Source organism: Anoplolepis gracilipes, chromosome 6, assembly GCF_047496725.1.
Source record: "Anoplolepis gracilipes chromosome 6, ASM4749672v1, whole genome shotgun sequence".
NCBI classification, from domain to species: domain Eukaryota; kingdom Metazoa; phylum Arthropoda; class Insecta; order Hymenoptera; family Formicidae; genus Anoplolepis; species Anoplolepis gracilipes.
Window position 1 is genome coordinate 13,627,459 of NC_132975.1, and position 6,301 is coordinate 13,633,759.

Sequence of the window (6,301 nt, forward strand, 5' to 3'; positions counted from 1 at the left end):
CTCTTGGCCGGCCGGCTTGCCAGCGGAAATTAAGCATTCTTTTATCTCTTCGCGACGTTTTATGCGTCTCAGCTTGGAGTTCCTCTTAATCAATCAAAAAATCATGAAGAAATGAATTAGGTAGTAATTCTCGGGGAGGAATATTTCACGAGAGATGAGAGGCTAAGCTCCGGAACTTTGTTTGATCTCACGACCAAAAAATGCCGAGACACGAGATTTCGCGCAAACTTGTTTTACTAGTTGAATTTTGCCTTTGAAATTCAAATATCTTGGAAATTCTATTACTTGATTGTTATATCCATTAATCATCTATTAATTAGGTATAATCGAATATATAGTGACACGTACCGCATCGAAAACGCGTGGGAGAGAAAATCGACACGTGGCACGCGATCCGATCCTTGAACGCGGAGGATGGAGGAAAAACGAAAACTCCGACAATAACAATAACAACACCGGGAGGATGGAGGGGGGAGGAAGGGGGAGGGCGGGGGGAACCCAGTATAACATATAAAGGCGAGAGAGAAAGAGTCGGGGGAGAGAATGCGCTCTCACGGTGATAAACTCCTCGGTAGACAGAATACAGATCGAAAGTCTGCCGGCTAACCGAGTTATCGTGGCCTCCGCCGAATTACTGCACCCGCTTTCCCTCCATTTGGAAAATCCCCTGGTACTAAATAAATGTTTCACTCTGGCCGACTTGCCCGGTATATTTATATGCGGTGTTGCGGCGGCACCGGCGTCGGCGATGTTACCGCCCTCCCTTTCTCACCCTCACCGCCTCCACCCAGCCACCCTCTGCGCATCTCCTTTGCCCCTGCGCAGCCATATGTACTTTCCGCAGGAGGTAACCTTCTCCCCTTTCCCCCCGCCGATTCTCGCAGCCGCAACAATGGAAACAACGGGAGGATATAGGTGCTCGCAAGACGTATGGGACTATCGTTTTCCTCGCGTAAAACTTTTCAGCTCCGACGTGAATGTTTTAGGCAAAGAACGTTCCGCAACGATATTACCCTCCCCCCCCCCCCTTTTATAGATTAAGCGAGGGTATCATTTTTTTTTTTTTTTTTTTTTTGGGCTCTATAATCGTTTCACCGTTATACGCGTACATCGATGTATCGATTCACGCGAGGACGCATGGCACTTAAATTCCACAAGATTCACAGGATAACGATGCCTGTACATTGACACGAATCTATGTCCCCCCGTAGGAAACTTTTTTCCCCTGAATGTTGCAGATACATATTCGCCGACCGAGAGTCGCGTCGCAAACTCTTAGGATCTCGTCGTAGCGGGGGCCCCTTCAGGGCAATTCTCGGTCGGCCACGAAGTTTAAAGTTCCGCAGCCGCGAGCGGGCAGAAATCGGGGATGGCCCGTGGGGAGACAGAAAGTTTCGTTCCGTCCGCCGTATAGTCTGCACCGCGGGGTAATTCAGAGAGATACGTCGATTTTCCATTCCGGCTTCGGTGTCCGTGACTGTCCCGCGCATGAATGTTTTAGTGGAGATAAAGCTGCTGCAAAGTGACTCCCGATCGGTTCGTTCGACTCTCTACAATTCGCTGTTTCGCCGAGTGAAATTAATTTCGCACCGGCCCGATGCATATAGGACGTTTGAACATCGGCTACGTATGATATAACAATTATTTAAATTCAATTTTACCTTCAATTCCAATAAAAAGAAAGTCGCTTTTTTAACTATCGATCATTGAAATATCACGAAAAAATACATTTTGTTTTTTTAAACGCGCATAAAAAATATTATAGGCAATTGTTTTACCACGCGATTTTTGAATGCAATTATTAATAAAATTTCATAACGATTATGTAATATATTTATTTCATAAAATCCGATATTGAACATCGGCTACGTATGATATAACGATTATTTAAATTCAATTTTACCTTCAATTCCAATAAAAAGAAAGTCGCTTTTTTAACTATCGATCATTGAAATATCACGAAAAAATACATTTTGTTTTTTTAAACGCGCATAAAAAATATTATAGGCAATTGTTTTACCACGCGATTTTTGAATGCAATTATTAATAAAATTTCATAACGATTATGTAATATATTTATTTCATAAAATCCGATATTGAACATCGGCTACGTATGATATAACGATTATTTAAATTCAATTTTACCTTCAATTCCAATAAAAAGAAAGTCGCTTTTTTAACTATCGATCATTGAAATATCACGAAAAAATACATTTTGTTTTTTTAAACGCGCATAAAAAATATAGGCAATTGTTTTACCACGCGATTTTTGAATGCAGTTATTAATAAAATTTCATAACGATTATATATTATGTTTATTTCATAAAATCCGATATTGAGAAAAAAAAGATATGTAAACAGATGGCATGAGCGTAACGAGAAAAGAAACAAGCGAATTGTTCTCAGAGAGCGTATTGCATGTTTTAGTGTAAAAAAATTGTTGGTTGCGAGAGAAAACTGGTTTTGCCAAATTACTTCGTATTTTGCGGAAATTGCTTATTATCTAAAAGAATGGTCCTCGAAAAGGAAACGCGTTTTATATATATTCGATTATCGCGCGAATGGTGACTGTAAGCTCGTAAAACTTAAAAATGAATTATATATAAAGGATCTATTAATGTTTCTCACCCTTTAAAAGGATATCGCGCATTAAATTACTTATAATGTTTACCATTTCTGCGCGAGTTCAATGCACAAATTACAGTAGGGAGAAATTAAATTGCATTTTCATCTTCTCTTTTTCAAGTGCCATCGCCTTTTCTCCTATCTCGCGAAAAATTACGGATCATCGTCATCGATCGTAAGTTGAATGTTAAATGCTGTAATAACCTGTAACGGAGATCCGTGGCAACCAAATTTACATTCGATCTTACAATAATAACAAACGTGCGACACTTTCGCGCACTTGGATCCCCTCGATACACGGTATACGATTTCACAACAGGCCAATCGCGCCAATTCTCCCTGGGGTCGCCGAAGATTCATCTCGAGGGTGCGAGGCTTATATTGCATTAGCTACAACGAGAAAGATTTTGCGTGTCTTCTTTTCATTTTTCTTATGCTTTTCTACTTATTATCATCGCGTACTACGATTACATATCCGATTCGACAATTCCACATTCATTTTTTATTTAATTAATATATTAAGACTCGAGCATAAAATTGCAGACACTCGACTGCAAGTGCACCCTCGCACCTTCCTTAACTACAGTCACGATTACGATCCCTCGACGGGCTCTATGCGCAAAAGACTCCGGAATCGAGGGGTGTACCGGACCCCCTGCGGGTACGGTCGCACGAGCCGGTTCCCCGGGGAACGGGTCGGCGGATCGTAACAATTTGGGGCACGGCGTGTAGGTGTTGCGCGGTCACATGGGCGCGCCGTAACGAAATTGATGTCTCTGTTTCATATCACGTTCCGCGCGTAGGCCGCGAATAGAGAACGCACGAGAGGGAAGAACGTTCTCCCTGATTATGTCGGCGAAAACAGTCGAGGGGGGTGGGAAGAGAGAGCCGAATCGAGCCCCCTCTCTCGTAAATCGCTTATAATCATTAACGCGGCCACCCGTTAGATCGCGGCGTCTCGCATGCGTTTTCTCCTAATTGCACTGTCATATGCGCATTGGCAATCGGATTAATGGAGCCATTACCGCATCAAGATACCGCAATAGCCTCGTAATTATATGAAGATGTGATTTTCCCCCGGGTGGAAAATTATTGAAAATTATTGATGGCGAACGCGATACTTTTCGGCGAATCCGCGCCTTCGACAAGTTTTATGTATATTACGTATGTATCGTAATAATCGCGTTACAAGTTATGTCAAAGTTACGTCATTATTGAGAGAAAATCAAGCACATGAGGATAATAATTTCCCTATCTGAGAAAGCCGATTCGCGAATCGCTTACATAGCCTACTCGCTCTCCGTTTCTCGCGTCGACCAATGCTGGGAATCGCTTCTCGGATGCTTTCCACCCCTTCTATAGAGTGATGCTCGGTGCATCGGTCTACCTTCCTTCGTCTCGATCAATTATTTAGTATTGCCTCTGCTCAGTTACGAGATAAATATTCTGTCTGCGTAATGTGAAACTACTCGGACGGTGACAGGGGTTGATGCGAGTGTTCCCGACGATTATTTGAACGCTTAACGACATGGTGTTTTCCAAGGCATCGGGGACCAATCTCTGAGCGAATGGCGCCGGACTATATCTTGATTATTAACTCTCTTTGCTGTCTCCGTTCGTTGTACGTGAGAAAAAGAGACACTGCCTCTTTTCTTTGTCTTTTATTAATTATTTTTTTTGTTCGTAAAATAAATTTTTTTTACATCAACTTTCCCCAAAATTTATTCGCATGTTCTCTTCTTTCGCGTCACCGATACGACGATCCCGCGTAATCGACTACGAAAAATGCGAACAGTGATAAAAGTCAGAGAGTTTTGAATAAAGAATGCCGCTTTTCTCGAGGGTTACGCGCATACGCTTGGTTTTTCACGTCAACACGTCTCCCTAGTTGCCGCCGGCGAACGGTCAACCCGCGTTTTTCTTGTACATTCCACCTTTTTCCATCTCTCGTTCTCCCCCATCCCCTCTCTCCTCCTCTCTTTCACTTGCGCGCTTTTCGTGCGAGGGTTTATACCAGGATACCCAAAGGGTGGCATGAATTATTCGGACGGCGGTGAAAACGTCTAAGTGACACATGGACGCCTGACATCTAAATTGATCCTCGATCGGAACGCATGGAGAACGCACCGTTGCGCTAGTAGTTCCGCAAGGGGACCGATTTTATAGAAGGTGTTGCAGGAATGGAGAAGGCGAGACACAGGGAGAGAGAGAGAAAGAGAACATCGTGCAAGGGTAAGACTTCGTGCATAATTCTCGAGATCCCCGAGAAATCGCGTTAATCCGTGTTCCGGATGCGCGGATCAATTTGAGAATCGAGAACTTATGCCTCACCGCTGGTAATAACAATAAATCGCTTTAGCACGAAAGCATCGTCGCGAGAGAACGGATAATTTTAGATACGAAGAGGAGAACAAGTCCCTTCCGGGACAAAAGCCGCGTTTAGGGGCTAATTAAATTAGGCTACCGCGTCTTCGACGAGAGAACACGGATAAATGGTAGACTCGCCCTATATAAGAGCCAGGATCCTTTCTTTTTTTTTTTTTTTTTCGCGTAAAGTAGGGTATTACTTAACGGCATTAACGTTCGCGGTCGATCTTTTGCGCGCTCGTGACGACATTTTTAACGTTCGCATCGCAATATCCATTTCCCAGATGTAACGGCACGGTCGTTGGTTTCAAGTACAAGTGTCGGTAAGTGTTTATTTCCTTTTTTCCTTCGCCTCCCTTTACATTCGTGTATATACATTTCTGCAAATGCAAGTCGTACGAATTTTTCCGAATGACTAACAAATATATAATAATAAATAATAATATTGTAAATTTAAAGAAGCGCATCCGAAACAATTTTTAACAAGAAACATATATTTGATATTTCATCTCTAAAAATCCTACAACGTAATAAATCCGAATCTTATCAATGTGTAACATTAATGAATTTTATAATTTCAATCTTAAATTTGTACGTTATTAACGTAATTGTACTATCAATGCAAAAACTTAAAACTCTTTATAGAATTATGTATAGTCAACTTTTGTCGATCGTTTATGATTAATTAATTAATTCGTATTAATTTATTTGTACGTTAACGTTATAGCTAAAAGTGCTACAATTTTTCTATAATAGAGAGTTGATATAATTAGAAAAAAATGTTTTGAACAAAAATTTGGCCCTTATCATTTAATCTTGCGAATTAAAATGGAGCAAATATTATTGAATATCTTTTTTTATGGCATTTGGATAATAAATAATCTCTTGTGAATAAATTCTTGATGTACAACTATCCATAGCGATCTTTTTTCCTGAGACATCCCGTACACTTGAGAGTTTAAATCGTGCGTGTAGTATGAACACTGCGTAATAATATACTCTGACCATTAGAAAAGTGTAAGCTCCGTGCGAGGCGGTGTAATGTAAAAGGCGAGAGAACGGACAGTCGCCGCTCTACGTGTGCGGCGAATCATTTTGTTGCTATTACGACAGGTACCGCAATGTTTATTGCGCAAACCCGTCACAGCGAATCATTCTCAAATGAATCGACAATCGAAATATTCTTGCGCAACGCAGTTATGTTCGCATAAATATTGCAGGTTTAGCAGTTTTCTCTTGGAAAACTGATAAAAATAAAAAAAGATATTAAAGATGAATTTTAAAAAATCAAAAATTTTCTTGTAAAAAT